The sequence below is a fragment of the Leptinotarsa decemlineata genome, unplaced genomic scaffold (genome assembly GCF_025532065.1).
Source record: "Leptinotarsa decemlineata unplaced genomic scaffold, Ldec_3_MD MMD2_tig00026314_RagTag_RagTag, whole genome shotgun sequence".
Classification (NCBI taxonomy): Eukaryota; Metazoa; Arthropoda; class Insecta; order Coleoptera; family Chrysomelidae; genus Leptinotarsa; species Leptinotarsa decemlineata.
Genome location: NW_027412684.1, coordinates 3,566,384 through 3,586,985, shown reverse-complemented (window position 1 = coordinate 3,586,985; position 20,602 = coordinate 3,566,384). Strand labels below are relative to the sequence as shown.

Below are 20,602 nucleotides of genomic sequence, written 5' to 3'. Positions count from 1 at the left end.
ACTACAGACCTAGTAGAAAAAGAACTTTCAAAATCACAGCAGACCCTTGAAATTAATTATTAAAAATCGCTAAAATTTTGAAACCAACATTGACAGTGATGTGACCTGGGAATCGAATATTAAAAAGGTAAATATAAAAGTCAATAGGAGTAATATGCGATACAACTGCAATCTATAAATTAAAAACGTAATTTTTTTTTCAGTAGAGATTAGTTTTTGGTTTTCTACTTTTCCATCTTTATACAAAAAAATGGAAAACTATGTGTATATCATGTATGGAAGATTATTTCAGATACAAAATGGGAAAAAGTGAAAATTGTTTTACATGAAAAACATTGTTTCCATTCAGTCTTCGTCCAAATACTCGTTTTGGACTTGAAACGGATATCATTCACCGGAAAACTAAATAATATGATGAATGAAAGAGCGTTGATCTAAATTTTCACTTACATGGAAATCCAGCATAGGCTTTTAAAGTTATTTGAAGACGAAAACAGACGCAAATCTTGCACACCATTACGACTTTATGTCACCGGATGAGACAAATCTGCTCATGTCACGATGCTCTCCTTTAGAAGTTTCCCACATTTTTTGTTGTAAATAGATAGACAGTAGATTGTCAAAAAGTTTTTTCTTAACTGCATCTATGTTCAACATAGTTCTTGAAAACTATTGTTCTACATAATTACAATTTTAGGCTGCTCTACCGAGTTGAAAAACATTTTTATTTCTCAAAATAGGGTAATACGACTTGATTTTTGACTCTCCATGTTTCTCGATTGCGTTATTCGAAATATGGGTGACGTATGATAGAAGGTCGCATGTTGATCTTTGTTTCTGAAAGCCATACTGATGATCGCTCAAGATGTTGAAGCCTTCCAAATATTTAGGGATATAGTGGTTTATGGCTTTCTCCATGATTTTGATATCACTGATAGCAAAGCGACTGGTCTATAGTTATTTGGAAGATTTTTCTTGCCTTTTTTGGGAATAGGCTGCACGCGAGCAATCTTCCAACAAAAAGGAATAACCCCTTCCTTGTAGGACAGGTTGAAAAGTTTGCAAAATATTGGTGCGAGTTCATTGGAGCACTTTTTAAGTAAGATGACGAGCACTTCATTAGGACCAGACACCTTGTTGATATTAAGCTGTTTGAAAATTCTTCTGACAATTCTTCTGATTACTTAGACATTTTCGAAAAGTAATTTCCGGAATCGTGGATTCTAGTGTGGGAAAATCGGCTGAGGAGTGGAAAGTACATTTGCTTTTTCTATGGTATAGCTGTTGTTGCAATTGAACCATCCACTTGTGTTAGTGGTGGAATTGTGGATATTTCTCGTGAAAATCATTTGTTTCGAAAAAAATCGGTATTCAATTCGTAATATTAATGTTATGTTGAAATTGAAATTTCTCAAAAACCATCATATATTTTACAAAAAAGTTAGATTATCTAACAATTGGAATATCTCTGAAATTATCGAAGATATGGCAAAATTATATGAAAAATTGTCCATCAAAAAGACAGTTTTCACGTTTTGAAAAAAATAGCTGGCGATTCATAATATATATAATAACTGTCTATATCGACAGCTTCGAATTTTTTGATCTCCCTGTCATTTAATTATAACTTTGAAGTAGGACAGCAACTTTTCAATTATGTTTTCGAGCGAATCAAAGCTGTCTAGATATATTTTCAGGCATAATGATGAGTTTAATACATAAATCGAGATGGTCATTTCCACAAGTTGGCGGTGCATACATCTGTGACAAAAAATATTCGTCAAAGTATCCGTTTATATTGAAATTCCTGTAAAAATTCAACGTGTCATTTGAATAAAAATTCTCTCAAAATGCATGTGTTATTGGCGGAAATAATCCGTTACTCGAAAGATAATACTAGATGGAAACTTGAAGCGAGAGTTCCATCATGTGAGTTCCCAACGCGAATTCCCAACGAATGATGTGGATAAATTGTTTTTCTGTGCAGATTTGAAGCAGGTCAGTTTGATTTTTACAACCTTTCCTTATAATAAGCTTTTTTATTTGATTAAGGGAAGCTGGATAAACATTTGGAAATAACATTTGGAACATAGATACACAATATTTCACGTACTTGGAGTAAAATCACTGTCGAAGTGTAAACATAAATTCGTAAATAGATTTTTCAATTTTTAGCAAAATTTTCCATTTCTTTACTAGTTTCGGGTCTTAGAGAAAACTGTCAAATAATATATTTTCTGGCACATACATACACATTGATAGGTACACTTTACAATGCTTTTTTGGTTTTACCATAGTCATCATGAAGAGTTGTCTTTCACATTTCTGTAAAATAATATTATAATAGATGTAACAACGAATATTTGAATTCAAATTGAGAAAGGAAATATTTTGAGAGTGATTAGTTTTTTAGGAAAAGAGATTTTTGGCTTTCTTCTTCTCCATCTTAATTAAGAAATGTGGGGAGCTTCCAAAAAAAGGAAGAAAGAAAATAACTAGTAGCTTTGTATAGGTTAGTCTATATACAATGCTAGTAGTTAGTATTTTCACAATAAAAACGTTTGTGACTACGGTTCCTTATTATAAAACTAGATGTCACCTATTCCGTAGTCCTCCTTATTAAACATAAACAAATTCGTTTACGAGTTAGTATCAGGGCCGTAGCGAAAAGAAAAACCGGGGGGGGGAGGAAATCCAAATTTTCCCAAATTTTCCACCAGCAAAATTTCCCAACTTTCGAAAAAAGAAAAAATTAAAGCCGAGGGATTAATTACTACTATAATATATTAATTTTCTTACTTAGCTATCCAAAGATTGGCTGAATTCTTATGCCTGTTAAGGTATGCACAAACAAAAATAAATTTTGGTAATTATAAAAATAATAATGGGAATTATTCTACTTTGGACCAAGGCTCTTGGTCTTCTACCATATTCACCATGTATAGGAATATTCAATACAAATGAAAGGAAACAACAATTAAATAATATTGCGCTTATTGTTTTCTACTATTATTTTTTCTATTTTCACGGCCCGAAATTTCCCAACTTTTCCGAATCGAAAAAACAGCGAAAAGTTGGGAATTTTGTAAAATTGTCACTACAAAATTTGTGGACTGTTCTCTTACTTGGGAGAAATTAAACTTTTTTGAAGTTTTCAAACAAAGAATTTCAAAGTATGGGATCTCTAAGTTATGCGTGTAGGAAAATCCCAACCTTTTCCTGGTTATTTCCTTTTTCTTATTACCTCTCCCTTTCTTTTCTCTCATTTTATTTTTTTAAATTTTTATTCATTTTTTTACTATTATTTTTTCCATTTTCTTCACGGCCCAAAATTTTCCAACTTTTTCCCAAGTCGAAAAACCAGGGGGGAGGTTCCCCCCCATCCCCCATGGCGACGGCCCTGGTTAGTATTCTTTTGGTAAATCTCATCCTCTTCTGACCATAGGAACTCCTAAAACTCATAGGACCCAAGTGTAATTTGTTCGTCGTCAATAGAGATATTATTAGGAGAAAATTAATCATTCAAAAGTGGACCCTAAGTTGAAGAACATGACCACAGATTACAACAAACGTAGTTGTTGCAATCTGTGAACAGAATAATGATTTATCGTCAAATGGGTTAACTTTGGACGTTACAGTCTTTGTATATAGACTATATACAGAGGTACAGGTAATTAAGGACAATTCGATATAAAATCAAATTTACCTGCAGTGCCATCTCGTAATGGGTAAATGAACGTGTGTGCATATTCTTGTAAATATGTTCACTGTAATACAAACTCTTAACTCAAGGAGAAAATCCGTTGTAGCTTTGTATATAGACTAACTATATACAATGGTTGTAGTGTGGAATAAAAAATTAACACAAATCACGATTTATAATCGATACAGACCCTTAGCCCTGGTGTTAAATTAAAATAAACATTTACCATTCTAAAGTGAGGTATACAGTACTAAAAAATAATGGTTCTTTTGTGGGGTAAATTAGAACACAAAATGGTAAGCAACTGCAAAAAAATATTGGGAGGGAGGCCATATTAGTCGCATAACTTCACATAAAAGCCAAATTTATAATTCCTAACCATTTTTTCAAACACATGCCATTTTTTCAGTTTATTCAAACTGGGGGCCTTTCATAGCTTATTTATTTTCCACCCATTTTCCTGTTCATGCCAGATTTATTTTTTAACTCTATCGTCTGGGCTAGTATGGCACATTTCTGAATCAATTTTTCATCTGACTCATTATGGAGCCTCGACAGAGTCATGTCCGAGTCGCTATTCTGCTGTTTGCTAAAATCCGGCTGATCAAATGTCTAAATTACTTTTTAGGTTGGATTTCTGTTCCATTCAATGAATATTGAAAACTTATTTATCTAGTCTGATCAAAAGTGACCGCCCTGAAACGTAATATAAAAGGTAAATTCATCTTTGGTGCCAAACAAACATTATTTCCATCGTATTCTAATGTAACGAAATTTTTATTTGAAACGGATTTTGATAAGATAATATAAGATATCCCGCTCATACAACTTCTTCAGCAAAGTAAATTTGAAACATTTTTTCTGATCTATCGGAACACCGTGAATATGTAAAATCTAATATGTACCTCTAATCAGAGATCACAAAATGTGTTCTAAGAAAAACGACCCTATGGGACTCTGTGAATCTGCATATGTAATATGTAGTAATAAATTATGCAGAAAAAATGGAATTATCATACATAAGAGGAAGAGCGAAAATCATAGAATGTGATAGGAACTTCTACTCGTATAAGGCGAACAAAGCTGGTTTAGCATCATTTATTATTCTAAAAAATTAATATTGATGTTGTTTTCAATACTACAGCATATGCAGACAACTTTTAAAATTCACCTATGAATCAATCGATTCATCCAACGAATTCATGTATTGGTCTATTCGAAACGTCAGCGCGTTTCTATTTTTTTTTTAAGGACAGAACACAAGGAGTAAGGTAGAGGATTTCGTATTTTGCCCCAACAACAGATTTGCAAGTATAAAATTTACGTATGATATTAAAAATAACGAAGAACTACCGTTCTTGGATGTATGTAAAAATGCCACCTCTATCTTTAACCCCCTTCGAATGACAGGTACAACTCCCAATTTTTCAAATGGGAATATATCGTTGGAAAGGTCTCTTCATTCTCTATTCAAAAATGTTATCGCTTTCAAGTTTATTGCAACAATTGAGATAAAATTAGTTAAAATCATGTGATTACCGAAATTCGATAATGACACACAAAACTTATTGCAATATACTTAAAACTTATTTCATGTTAAGGTATTGATAATAAGAAAGTAAGTAAAAACCGTAAGTAGTAGTTAGAAAATACTAACCGGTGTCGTTAGGTAATACTACCAGGTAGTAGGTAGGCCACTAGCATATGAAAACACTAACATAGCAGTAAAATTTAGTCATAATGATCTCCTGAGGTCTCTAACTTGGTTAGCCACGAGAGACCGTAATTTTTATTCTGGTGTCGGGAAAGTGTTTTCAATAGATTCATTTCACGCCAGAGATTTCAGTAAGAATTATCAAGAACACAAGAGTCAGGCCTATGCAAAATCGCTGGAGATCAAATTCATTTGAAAAAACTTTCTCAGGAAGTTTATTCCACATACACGCAGTTCCCCAAGTGAAAGAGTTCTTAAGCAGTGAAGTTCGAGGTGTACTGAGTTGTATACAAAGGATTTCTGATACGTATCGCTCTTGGTGAGGTCAAATGTCCAAAGTCAGTTGAACACCTCCCGTGAAAGTATCTATAAAAGATAGATAAATCTCCAACCTTTCTTTGATGTTCCAGACTATCAAGGTTGCAAGTGATGTTCGAGTCTCCAATCAGGCGGATGGTTCTTTTCTGGAAGGAATCCAGCAGTTTCAGGGTATGCTCAGAGACAGAGCTCCATACATGAGAACAATACTCTAAAGAAGGTCTGATCTGAGCCTTATAAAGCATCAAAAGTTGTTGAATGTGTACAGTTTCCTGGTTTGGAACAGTGTTCCAAGCTTTTGAGAAACATCCTTTACCATTCCAGTGACATGATTGTGCCAAGACATATTGGTGTCCAATTTAACCCCCAACAAACCTATCGAAGCAAAATTGTCTGTCATGACATTATCATATCCGGTTCGAAGACATATGGACGCTGGAAAGCCATACACTTAAATGATCCGACAAGTCATAGCATTGAAGTTTGGTCGGCAAACCCTCATGCCACACACGGTTAAAGGCCTTAGAAATATCAAGCGCAACGGCTCTTGACTCTCCATCTTTCTCGATTGCGTTATTTCAAAAATGGGTGGCATACGATAGAAGGTCGCCTGTTGATATTTGTTTCCGAAAGCCATATTGATGATCGTTCAAGATGTTGAAGTTTTCCAAATATTTATGGATATGGTGACGCCTGACTAGGCGTTGTCGAAAAGTGATTTCCGGCATTGTGGATTCTAGTGTGGGAATAGTGGGTGGTGCCTTTCCCAGAAAATCGACTGTAGAGTGGGATGCAAATTGTTTAGTTAGTAGATTTGCTTTTTCTATGGCCGTTGTTGCAATTGAACCATGCGCTTGTGTTAGTGGTGGAATTGTGGATTTTGTAAAGTTTCCATTAACAGCTTTAGCTACCGACCAGAAGAATCCAAACCCGTTGGGATTGACAAGCAGTTTATCCCTAATTCTCTGATTGTTACATTCTTTGTTTTCATTCATTCTAATTTTGCAGCTTTTGTTAGCATTAACAAATATTAACAGCAGATTTGTATAACCAACCTTTGCGCGGCTTAGATTGTTCCCAAACATTTATCGGTAATTCACTCAACACTGAAATGAGTTTGTGGTCAGAAGATCCCAATGGAGACCTTGCGGTGACTGTAAATTTCTGGATTGGTTGTTTGGTATACTTAGATCCAGAAGACTAGCAATTTCTCCATCACGATCAGGAATCCTGGTGGGCTCATTTATATTCTGAGTAAGTCCGTGCTTAATGCAAAAGCCTCAGCTTCGCAACCTTGGACATTGAAGTCACCGAATATGGAAAATTCGGCACTGGGATGATTGATTTGCAGAATGTCAATGGACTCTGCAAATAAAGAGAACAGTACCTCTTATTGTGTGTCGCTAGGTGGTTGATAAACGCAGCATATAAATTTAGTGATCTTCTGTGATATTATTTTGAACCAAAGTATTTGTTGAAATATTCCATCGAAATTTTTCTGTTGAATTGAAGAACTTGCCTTTAGTCTATTATTGATGTCATTTTGAAAGGTAACATTAATGAGAATAGTTATTTACTATTCAACTGACATATTATTTATGTAGTGTGGGACTTAGATATTTTGAATTTAATGCATTGGTGTCAACGAAATTGATTCTTCCTCAGAAGATATCTATGAATTATATTACTTAATTTTTCTTTGTCTGTTTTTCATTCATATTTACATCATACATGTTAACTGACATCTTGTTCCGGAGCCTAATAAATTTTGAATTTATAGATTTTTTGTTTATTAAATTTTATTCAGTAGTATTCCGCAATTCGAAATGATGTTACTTACCATATGTCAGATATAAAGAAATGTTTATGATCAGTAAATGCATAGTCATTTCAAGTTGATTCACAGAAAATTTAAGTTTGAATAAAATCGTGAAGACCATGCGTGTTTCCCGTAATATAGTCTTCGCGAACGTTTAAAACCCCCCAATTCCTACGTCACTGCTATCTTTGCGTGATCACATTCGGCATGTGTTATTATCCTAATTATTTTCGAGTCGAAAGCTATGAGTTGCATGAGTGTTTCAATGCGTCTTGTCTTAGAGGCTATACTCCTTTTTTACGATCTCACTTATTCACATTATTATTTTTACTTTGAAGCCAACAAAAAATTGCGGATTTGGTTTTCCTGGAAGTACGAATCATGACAAGCGGATAGTGAAGAACGTCCTTGTTCATACTCTTCGTAGTACCGTAGATACAATGTTGCCAAACAGGTTGATGAGAAGAAATATTTTTGGAAGAGAATCATTTTTGGAAAAAAAAAATTAAAATCATTATCAATTTTCCTCAAAAGTGACGAATGAATTCTATGAAAACGTTGAAAAATATTGATTTTTGTTTTGTCATTAGGGCATGTAATTTTCAATCCCCCACCTCCTTAAACAAAATGCCAAATTACACTCTGTTTGATAGATATACTGAATATATATATATACACTGAATTTAACAAAAATAAGTTTGAATAAATCAATTAATAATTAACGGATATATCCAAAATATATTCGAAATATTGGCGAATGCAAGGAGCTCTGGCACCTACTAGACCACTCATCAGTCTTCTTAGCGGCCACCTCATTGAAAAAGGGTGTCCTCGGAACATTTCTGAATGAAAAAGTATCGCTTTACTTCATTAAAATCAAAAAAGGAACTATTTGGTTACGAATTGTAGTCGAATATATGAAGAAGAATCTTTTTCAATTTTAATTAACACGCTTTTATTAGTTCACCTGTAGGTATGTATGTATGTTTGTTTGTTTGTTTGTTTTGTTGACAGAATTATCGACATTATTGCTTGATCTTTTCGCGGGCAGATGGCGCTGTACGTAACCTCCTCGATATATCAACATTATTGTTTGATCTATTCGCGGGCAGATGGCGCTGTACGTAACTCTTTGATATATTGACATTATTACTTGATCTATTCGCGGGCAGATGGCGCTGTACGTAACTCTTTGATATATTGACATTATTACTTGATCTATTCGCGGGCAGATGGCGCTGTACGTAATCTTCTTGATATACTTTGAACTTACTTCACATGCATTTCTTCATTTGAAAAAAGTATTTTTTTTATTAACACGTGCGCTTGTTGCTTTATTTGTAACCATCCTTTGCGCGCCTGCTGCCTTGGGCTTGGTAGCTGATTTTCAGGGTCTTTCTCCGGAATTGGAAAATATCAATGGTAATTTTCCTAAACAATATACGGCTAATTGATCCCTGAAATTAGATAAAATAAATATAGTTTAAAAAGACTAAAAAACACGCTTTTATAGCATACGAAACTAAAAAATGAAAAATAAATATAGTTTAAAAAACTAAAAAACACGCTTTTAAAGAATATCGAACTGAAAAGTTGAAAATATTTTTTTTAATAAGCTTAAAACAATAAAGCGTGGGCGTTTCGTGCCTTATTTTTTGTATATCAAGTGCCCGTCGCTTTTTTCACAATAATACTAGTATTTCTCGTTCGATATTGTTTGAACTTATTTAAAAAATATATTTTTAACTTTTTAGTTCGATGTTTTTTAAAAGTGTGTTTTTTTAGTTTTTTGAACTATATTTATTTGCCAGTTAGACTCACCAAAACCGTTCTATGATATCTCAACCAACTCTTACGTCGAACAGAAAACAAATTTCGTGATTTCGCATATGAACGGGGTATGTGAGTATGTGAAATGTTACCACTTTCATTTGTATATTGTGTAGTAATCCTGTGAATGATGTCTGATTCAATTTCATATTGAAATAGTGTTTTTGTATAATTCAGTGTTCAAAAGTAGCTGTTTCGAAAGCATCTTTATTTCGTGTAATTAAATGTTTATGTGGAAGTAGCTGTTTCAAGAGACTTTTTCTCCCAGTTTGTGTCTGAAAGTTATTAATTTGCATGATCTACACATCTTTTATAGGGTTAATTTTTTTGAAACTGATTGCCTTCTTCCTTTTTTCGGAAGATTCCCACATTTTTTGTATATATAAATGGAGGAAGTAGAAATCCAAAACCTTTCTTGCCCAAAAATGAATCCCTCCTACTGTCATCGACGACATGAGTACGTTCAACTCATTCGTGACATAAAGTCGTAATTAAATGAACGAATTGGGTGCTTCATCTTATAATGTTATCCAGATTGGTGCTGAAGAGAAAATAAAGCAAGTATCTTATTAAGAAATATCGGATGTCCAATAGTGAGGATGACAGTGTTCCATGTAAGTGAATTTTTACCACTTTCATTTACTATATTGTGTAGCAATCCTCTGAATGATCTCTGATTCAATTCCATAACGAAAGTTTGGAATACAAACTGAATAGAGAAACGTGTTCATAGTATAATTTAGTGTTCATATAAAAGTGTTTGTTTCGAAAGTATTTTTCTTCCGCTGTTTCAACAGGGCTTTTTCTTTCAGTTTGTGTCTGTAAGTTACTTCTTTGCATGATCTACTCATCTATGCATATAAAGTCATTTTTTTTAAATTGATTGCTTTCTTCCATTTTTTGAAGGATTCACACATTTTTTATATGAAGATGACAATGTAGATAGCTAAAACCTTTCTTTAATAAATTTGTAACAATAATCAACGAAACATTGTCCCATCATTGCCTTTGCAATATCAAAATATATCAGAGTGATCATCATTATATGAAATCTTCTTGTTAAAAAGGATAACGGTGCAGCCGACTTATGACGTCAACTCATGACGTTCACATGTATCTTTGTAATAATAAATAATAGAGGGTTATTGGTATTTGAACGAAAATAGCAAGATAAGCAAGTAGCCCATTTACCATTTTTTCAAGACACATATTATTTGTCGGTGCCCTTCAGTTTAAAATTTACAATTGAAACTTTTCAACTTCAAGTTACTCCAAATTTCGGCAATGCAATTTTTTATCGAAGATATATTCTTGAAAAGATATATTGTTGAAATATTACCTTTCTACTATTACAGTTTTATAAAGTACTATTCCCGAGTAGAGAGGACTGGATCCTGCGGGAGAAGGAAATATTAAGAGCATATTATAGTTGTTGGTTCACAGATGGATCAAAAACACCTACCGGTTCTGCTGCAGGTATTTTCAGTCGCAGACCCAGGACAGAGTTATCTACCTGCCTAGGAACTATGCGACTGTATTTCAAGCGGAAATTTACGCTATTGAATTGTGTGCGGAGAGATTGGATAAATCCAACCTCACTAACAAGTCAATAAAAATATTCTCGGACAGTTAAGCGGTGTTGGAAGCTCTTGGCTCTTACCGAGCAACGTTTAAATTGGTAGCAAACTGCCAAAAAAGACTCTCCTCGATAGGAAAACTAAACATATTGTCTCTGGTCTGGATTCCCGACCATGCTGGCCTGGAAGGCAATGAAGTTGCTGACTCTCTTGCAAAGGAGGGTGCTGCAAGCGGCTTCATTGGACCAGAACCTGTCATTGGCATCGCTTTGGGCTTTGCTGAACAAACACTGAACATCTGGATGGCAAGAAGAGTTAAGGACTTCTGACAGAATCTTCCAGGATTGGCTCACTCCAAGGCGTTTATTCACCCTTCGAAGCTTGATACCAAACAGTTGTTGGACTACAGTAGGGATGAACTACGGTGTCTAACAGGCCTTCTTACAGGTCACTGTCATTTGAATCATCACATGCAGAGACTGGGACTGTCGGAAGACAGTGTGTGTCGCCTCTGTCTGGAAAATGATGAAACTGCAGAGCATATACTTTGTGCCTGCCCCGCCGAATCAGGTTCTTTGAGTTCGGCAGATCCATACTCTCACCATCTGACCTGAAAGACCACTTACCATACAAACCAATCGGCTTCGTTAAGAAGCTGGGTTTATTTGGCCGAATGTGAATAGGTGTGAGCCACATTAAACCCTTATGGGTTGCGGTGGAGGGTCGAATAGACCCACTCACTTCAGACCTACCTACCTACCTACTATTACAGTTATACTATTTAAAACAGTTATTGAAGATCTGTAATAGCCATATTGAAATAGAAAATGTGGGAATATTCCATAGAAAAAAAAGAAGTAATCAATTCCAAAAAAGTAATTCTATACAGGGATTTGCAGATCATGCAAAGAAGTAACTTTCAGACACAAATTGGGAGAAAAAGCTTTCTCGAAATAGCTACTTTCATACAAACATTGAATCACACGAAAGAAAAATACATTCGAAACAAATACATACTTTTATATGAACACTGAATTTTACAAAAAAAACCACTTTTCTCTATTCAGTTTGTATTGCATTCGTTATGGGTTATGGGTATTGAATCAGATATCATTCACAGGATTGCTACACAATATAGTAAATGAAAGAGGAAACATTTCATTTACATGGAACACTGTCATCCTTACGGCAGACATCCGATGTTTCGCCATAAGACACTTGCCTTATCAGCTCTTCAGTACCAAATCTGAATAACATTATAGGAAAAAACACTCAATTCATTCATGAAATTACAACTTCAAGTCACGTAGTGAATTTGATCTACTCATGTCATTGATGACATTGTAATGACATTCATTCGCTTATTCGAATAAATCCCAGCCAAAGAAATCTTATTTAAATTGAAATTGACAACCCACTTCTCCATCTTGATACAAAAAAAGTAGGAACCTTCCAAAGAAATCTCAAAAAAGTAATTCTATATGGAAAAATAACCACTCCCAAAAATATACTCCTTTCAATTTAAAATAGAAACTCAACAAATAACCTGATTTGTAAAATTCGGCTTCCCAATAAACTTTCCGAAGTAGGAAATAATTGTGGTGAAGGCGCCAATGTTTGAATAGCATCCATCATCTTCTCTAAAAGCCTCACCATAATCTTCAAATCTTTCCTGGCACCTGCTAATTTAGTTAATAGTAGTGAACCGAATGAACAGAATCTATGCAACTTCACAATGAGGTTGCATTGTATACTAGATGGGTCAAAAAAGGCGTTTAGCCTCACATCATCTTCAAGGTGTGATGGTTTTTTGGAGTCTAACCTATGATAACTCATTTGTTAGGTTGAACCTTCTTCCATATCGCCCATATACATTTTTTGAAACCCGTTCAATCGTTGATTTGATTGCAGTTCTCTGGTACCGTTGTTTTACCAGAGGTGATACTTCCTGTACGATGATATTAATAGTAATATTTCAGGAAGATTTCCTCAGTCATCTTTTCTGTATCACACTCTTACCATCTTCTACTCTCAGTATTCCTTAGAGCAGTTTAAAAAATAGTAGAGTGGAGGTATATAAGCGAGCGATCTGAACTTTGAATGATGTTCTGAGGATTCTACTTCTGAATTTGAGTACAAATAATAGAAATATCTTTTTTATTCAGAGGTAGAGGCTGGATGGTTTGATTATGAGTGAGTTTTCGCACCCGGTTTCTAACAGAATATTTACTGTTCTTGGGTTTATTAGCCATGGTATGCAAGTTTTTAGCCTGAAATTTCGTCTGAAACTGCGGCAGACATTATCAATGTCTGCACAATGGACGAAGTGATCTACTTTGCTACCTTGTTCCACATACCGCAGAAAATGTACGCTGCAGTTACAGCTCTAAAACTTGCAGACTACGGTTAATGATACAAAAAACGGTGAATAATTTGTAGGGTGGCTCATTTGTCATAATAATTTTATCATACTTCTGGAGTTTTTGAGAATCAGTTGCGGTACATAAAGAGAGTGAGAATCGCTTCCATTCGAGCGATTATTAGGACCTGAAGTATCTGTAATATTGAAAAAAATTGATTTTACGATACTATATGAACGGTACTGAAAAATAATGACTACAGAACTACAGGACTGTATTTGATATTTAGTTGAGGATGCCCGAAAAGTCGGACGACACCCTGTATACAAATATGGTGGTTATTGTAAGAGAGTAAAATGAAAATTGTTATTGTGAATCGTTAAAAGATTTTCAATGATTCCGAAAAAAATTTAAATCTCAAATATTTTGTTTACAGACAATTTTTTGAAATCATTCAATAGTGTCCGAAAAAAGCAACTTCGCCACAGTTCAAATTATCCTCTATCTTTTATCGTTTTCAAGATCCCCATGCATACACTGGAATACACTGGAAAAAATCATGCTAAATTCATTCAGTATCAAGACGTTTCAATATTTTATCTTTTTCGACGCGGCTAAGTCTTTTTTGCTCCTAATTGAAATTTGGAATTGTACATTTCATTCATAACCTTTGTAGCTTTTCCCTGAAGATGATAATAAATTTTGTCGAGACATTATAATGATATGGCTAAATGGAAGAGTGAATTTTGAATGTTACATGAAAATTGTGGTTTTTATTGATTATAACAAGTTTTATAAATTTGGGTTGACTCTTTTGTTACGTTTGAATTCCTACATCTCAATGTACAGAAATGTACAATGTATACAAATATAACATTTCAAATACAAAATTCGGGGAAAAATGTATTATTGAAGATATCGAATAATGAATAACGACTTTACATTACATAGTGGATGTATGACAAACATTACTATTTCGACACAGAACGAACACTTTCCAAAATTAAATTGATAACAAAAATAATTCTACACTAGAAAACAAGAGATAAAATTGTTAAACTAGCTTTGCAATTATTTGACATTTGATATGACAAAAAATCAGTAGCTCTGGTGCTTGAAATGCTGACCATTTACTTGTAAACATTGATAGATTGATGTTATTACCTGATCAGTCGTGGCTCTGCGGTTTTTCAACGGCTTGATTTCCTCGAAGACACATCTAACCCGATCTTTCAGTCTCTGTTTCGTATTTATAGGTGTTCTATATACCTTTTCTTTGATTTTTCTCCCAGAAGTGAAAATCTAGGGTAGTCAGATCCGTTGAGCGAAGCGGTCAAATCCAAGGACCCAAACGACATATCCACCGATCTTCCAACATATCGGTTAGTTCCCTACTCACTTTCCGTGTGCAATGTCCAGGAGCTCCATTCAATTAATACCAACAATTCCGAGACAAGTTCAGGGGCAAATTGTCCAGAAAATCACTCGCAGTCGATCTCAGAATATCTAGATATTTTTCAAAGTTCAACATTTCTCCATAAATGCAAATAGAAACTATGTCAACCACGAGCATACAAAAAAACATTAAAACCTAATTTTTGTTGGAATACCGTTTACAATGAACTGTATTAATCTGTTTTGAACCAGTTATTGTCAAATCTATTATTTTGTTTTTCAAATCAGAATTAGATCATGACACACCATTATCCTTGCCGAAATTCGGTTGTGAAATTCAAAATTAATGTTCAAAACTCTTTTGATATTCGAGTAGATGATTGGAAATAGAAAAAGTTTCACCATATGTATTGAAGGAGTGAATTTTCGAAGACCTACGCTGAAATTTTAAGAATTTGTGTATTATGCACTTGATTTTTGATTTTATTGGAAATTTAATGCTTGCATAAGAGCAATTTATAAAAAAATAGTTCATATCTTAGAAACGGTCAGAGTTGTTCACATTGGTTGGCTGAATTCAAAAATTGAAAAATATACAGGGTGTTCTATTTGAAAAAAAATAGTTATAGTCGTTTGTCAAAGATACAAATTGAGAAGTATTTTTTAGACACTCTATATAAAATGAGATTTGAGTTTCATTATGAAATAACAAACACCATATCTTAGAAGTTGAGTATCTCAGAAGTTGAGTTCGATGTATCACTTAATTATTGCGATATTCAATATTAAAATTACCATGTTTTCGCAACAAAAAATTAAAAAATAATTAATATTTCAAAAACGATGAGAGATAAGTATGGAACAAAAATGATATAATATATAGGGTGTTTTATTTGAAATTTCCAAGTTGATGTCTGTTACATATTGATGTGGCAAAATTGCGGTGATGAAAATATTTTCAAACGATGGATCACAACCATTTATATCGGTAACCAAAATTTAAAACTCTCATCTTTTTTTATTCTCTAGATACGTCTATTGTATTGGCTTTTGCAGATAGGTAGTATTGATTTCATTCAATTTTAATTTATTATTAGTAGATTACTTGGATTTCAATTGTTTTTTACTCAATTTTCAAATACTTGTGGAGCATGAAATTAGCGTGGATTCTCTCTTTTTGCTTGGAAAGGAATCCTCTTTTTGACAAAAAAATTGAATAACATCTCATTTACTTGGATACGAATCACTAATTGTAACAAGTTCAAATTTCGAAGTTTCATATTTCTAAAACCCAACAGACTAAAATAGGTGTCTACCGGTGGCTCTTATATTAAAATCGAACTGGGTATAATCGGAATTTTCATCTTTTGAATTTCATGGAATTATTTTCCAGCAGCTTGACTGCATTAACCTTTCTTGATTTCACCGCCTCCATTCCGAATAATATAAAAAAGGCTGAGGAGCTTTCAATACTGTTTCATATTTGTTATAATTGATATAAACCAATTGCAATTCAACTTAATTTTTTTGAATACAAACCTCTAGCTTTTTCATCGATTTTTGTAGCCACTGTAATAACAAATTCAGCGTATTACAATACATGACCGTATAAAAAAAGTTGATGATGAAATCTAACATTATAACAAATTTGAAGCAGCATTGAAGCTTTCTTAAATTTCTTTTATATAAACGAAATTCGACAATTTTAGTTTTGGGCGAATTTTTCGAAAACAACCACTGATATTCTCGATCTGAAAAGACATTATTCTAGTTCCTCAAAATAGAAAACTTTTCCCGAATTCAACTGATCTTGTAAGTTTTACTGTTTCCGAAATAGCAATAGTGTGATCAGCTAAAAAAACGGCCTGTATAAGACCTAATCTGGCTGATTGAATTAATAAAAAAAAGACCCTGTAATGGGTTCATTCTTCTTCGATACGTTTGTATTGGGTTAAAATGGACACCAACATGTGTTGGCACAATAATGTCGTTGGAATTGCAAAGGATGTTTCTCAAAAGCTTGGAAGACTTCCGAACCAGAAAACTGTACACATATCAGCAAATTTTCATCCCTATCCCTTCTATAGGAAGGGATAGGAATCACACGTTAAAAGGTAAGACCTCGTTAATCCTTAGCTCGCACAAGTTTCGACTTCTGAGGGTTGTCGTTCGTAGGGGTGCGACAGCTGGTTAACGGAAAAACAGATTTTTTTTTTAAACAGATAATATTATAAATCCGAATGTAAGTTTGTTTGTTACGGTTTCACGCGAATACTACTCAACCGATCATCATATTAACGTACAGCCGAAGCTACTGAACGCAGGATCTTCAAATATGCAGGTAGGTTCTTTGTATAGCGTCTTCACCCCCAAGGGCGACCATTCCTGATTCCTTTTTCCCGATTGTATTGAATTTCGTCAGTTTTGAAGTTGGAAACCTGAAGTTTGGAGTTGATAAAAAATATTGTAACTATTTGTGTGAAATGGTCTGTCACGAAACTCAATGTAACAAACCAAATCCTACGCAGGTGAAGCCGCGGGTAATAGCTAGTGCTTCATAAAGCTGAGATCAGACCTTCTTTAGAGTATTGTTCTTATGTATGGAGCTCTGCTCCTAAGCATACCCTGAAGCTGCTGGATTCCATAGAGAAAAGAGCCAACCGCCTAATTGGAGACGCGAACATCACTGGCAATTTTGATAGTTTGGAACATCGAAGAAAGATTGGGGATTTGTCTCTCTTCTATAGATACTTTCACGGGAAGTGTTCAAGTGATTCTCATTTGATTCCATATTTCATATTCCATACATATAAGAAATATGATACGGACTGTGGCTACTTATCATTTTGAGGTTCAACTCAGTACAACTCAAACTTCACTGTTTAAGAACTCTTTCATTTGGAGACTTTCGTTTATGTGGAATAAACTTCCTGAGAATGTTTTTCCAGAGGGGTTTAATCTACAGCGATTCATATCCAATGCGAATCGCTACTTTCGCACAGGTAACGATCTTAGAACGCCTTTAAGATTTTCCTGTAGTGTTTGTGTTTGGTTAAAAAAAATTTAAAAAGTCCATGGCAATTTGTCACCATTTCACTTAATGATCCTTTTCATTTAATTACGATATTATTGCAAATTTATCATCATTCTGGCGGAGAAATCAATTATTTTTAATAATTTTGTGAGCTTCCTATGCATGGAACAGATTTCGTTTCAAAACATTGGAAACGTATCAATTGCTGGCCATTTTAAATGCTACCTACCCTTCGGTAAACATTTCAATGTTTCAATAAGCCGGATTCAGTGTGGTCCACTTATTTTCAAAAGTTATTTCCGTAGTTATTATACCACATGTCCTTAGAATTTAACATCCCATATTATGAGCCTAGACTACCACGCTCTCTTCAAAAATACCAGACATTCGAGTAATTATAAGGACATTGGCATCACTGGAAACGCAGTAAATGCCGCATCTTATTCCTTCTTCGTTCAAGAATAGTTAGGTGGAAGCACGCGTGTTATATAATAATCCAATGCCGCGAGGAGATATCTTTTACAAAGACCCCCCTTGTGATATTCAACCTTGTCCTAATGTAACTCCTTTTCTAATTAAGGAGACTGAAATTTTGTCTATGAATTGAAGAAATCATATAAAACACGGCTTTCCACTTATATTCAGAAATAGATTTTCTATTAACGATGTAATCCCACATAGAGCAGCGGGCGTGAACGGTGATCACTAGAAATTCCAAGTTATTTAGGTTGTTAGGGTTGTCTATTATTGGTTCGGCATGTATGAAGCTGAAAAGTGCATTGTCCTTGACATTTACTTGAATACACATGCTGTATGGAAATGTACCTACTGGTCTCAACTTTCGAATAGGTACAGTTGATCACATATTTTTTTGGTGTAGATTATGTTGGTTTTTGTAATAATACACTTTCAGTCAGAAATGGTTTCATTTGTTCATTGTTTGTATTCATTCAATGACTTTGTTAAATGAATTGAGAAGAAATAGGTTAGATTAGGTTAGGTCCAAAGTGAGTGGGTCTATTCGACCATCCACCGCATTTCGCAAGGGTTTATTGTGGCTCACACCTATTCACACTCGACCAAATAAATCCAGCTTCTTAACGAAGCCGATTAGTTTGTATGGAGAGTGGTCTTTCAGGTCAGATGGTAAGAGTACGGCTCTGCCGAACTCTAAAAACCTGATTCGGTCCTCAGCGGGGCAGGCACAAAGTTTATGCTTTACTGTTTCATCGTTAACAAGGTAGTCGGATAGTCAAGATTCCCACCTTGATACCTGCGAAACCTTCCCATATAAAGGGTTTTGCACGTCAACTGCACGTGACGACGCCTTAGATTCAATCGTGCAGGGCTTTTTCGCTTCTGGTTTTGTTGATTCATCACTTAAGCGCAAACGTTTGCTAACCTCCTCACGGGGGGTTTGTTCAACCACCTGAGACAGACTCTGCGTACGGCGCTCAATTATTTGTTGTAAGGCGGTTTCACAAGGTACCCTGCTCTTGAGGAGACGACTCAGTCGTTTCCTGGCTGCACCACCAAACCTTTTTTTTAGGTTCAGTTATTGGATCAGCAGTTGGAGAGTTGAGAAGCTCTCGCTCCTGATCTGAATTTATATGGAGTGCAGTTGAAGTCGTAAGCTCGACATCCATCTCCTCTGTAGACTCAGCGTCAGAAAGAATTTTTAAGTTTACTCTGTCCATAAAAGTCCCACGAGTAGCTAGGGAAAGGTCAATCACGGCAGAGCCCTGCATTACCGTGACAAGGCGATGCTACGACGAGAGGGCGCCCGGTATCTTGAAGGTTCTGTAGAGACAGCTGATAGGCTGTGTCATTCATTCTTTCGGCACGGATACACACACCTTAGGATTGAGCCATCGTTGGGATGCCATTAAGTTAGGGAATAACAGATCCACAAGTGATTTTATCATTTCCGTAGCCAGCAGGGGTAAGTGGAAGGAGGAATCCGATGGCCGGTTTGCTCAACCCCCACATCCCAAGTCAGTGCACTCGCCAAAAACATACAATCGATAGAATCTTCGACTGAGATTTTTTTAAGGACAGTACACAAGCACTACATGAAAAAATCCTTAAGGCGTTCTATGCGAAAGTAGCGATTCACGTTGGATTTAAATCGTTGGAGATTAAATAAATTTGGAAAAACGTTCTCAGGAAGTTTATTCCACCGCTCTTCGTGGAATCAAATATGCCAAGTCACTTGAACACTTCCTGTGTGAGTATCTATAAAAAAGAGACAAAAAGAGACATGAATGAAGCTGTTTTGTTCACAATTGAGTAGTAACAGACTCATTTCATGCCCATATTAGGGGATTTACATGAATATTTCAAAATTTGAAGCACTCACCTCCCCAATGTTCGTACCCGATTGGAAATTTGTGCAAATTTTGTTCGATAAAAGGTCTTGTAGATGCTTTTCATTCGCTAAAATCAATTGAGTGTAGGAAAGTTGGAAAATGAAAATGTGCATTTTCAACCGGAATACTCAGCTTATAATAATAATAATAACTGTGGGTTGACCGAGTGTTCGAACGGATATATGAGCAGAGAGGTCGAAGAGAGGAGTCGCTGGATGTAAAGAGACTCGATACAAATTAAGCATAACCTCTCTATTGCCTGGATCGATTACCGTAAGGCATTTGATCCAATTTCGCCTGAGCTCATCTTGCATTTGCTCATTATGAGACCAGAATAAGTCCCGGTAATGGACGTCTTCTCCAGCATCCTAATAGATATTTGAACAGTCCCATTTTTTTATGTATTACTTTCTTTTTGTTTTAGCTTAGGTAGAATCTTTTTGAGGTTGAGTGGAAGAACAACTCAGTAGCACTTGTGCTAAG

The 20,602-nt window shown here is 34.9% G+C and overlaps 1 protein-coding gene across 1 annotated transcript in view; it reads left to right on the top strand.

Annotated features, from left to right (window-relative positions):
• Positions 1-1,791: 1,791 nt before the first annotated feature.
• Positions 1,792-20,602, top strand: part of ds (dachsous cadherin-related 1) — a 456,386-nt gene continuing 437,575 nt past the window's right edge. The window contains exon 1 of the mRNA XM_074181624.1: positions 1,792-1,998. The gene's annotated coding sequence lies outside the window, so the exon portion shown is untranslated. The remainder of the gene's footprint in view (positions 1,999-20,602) is intronic.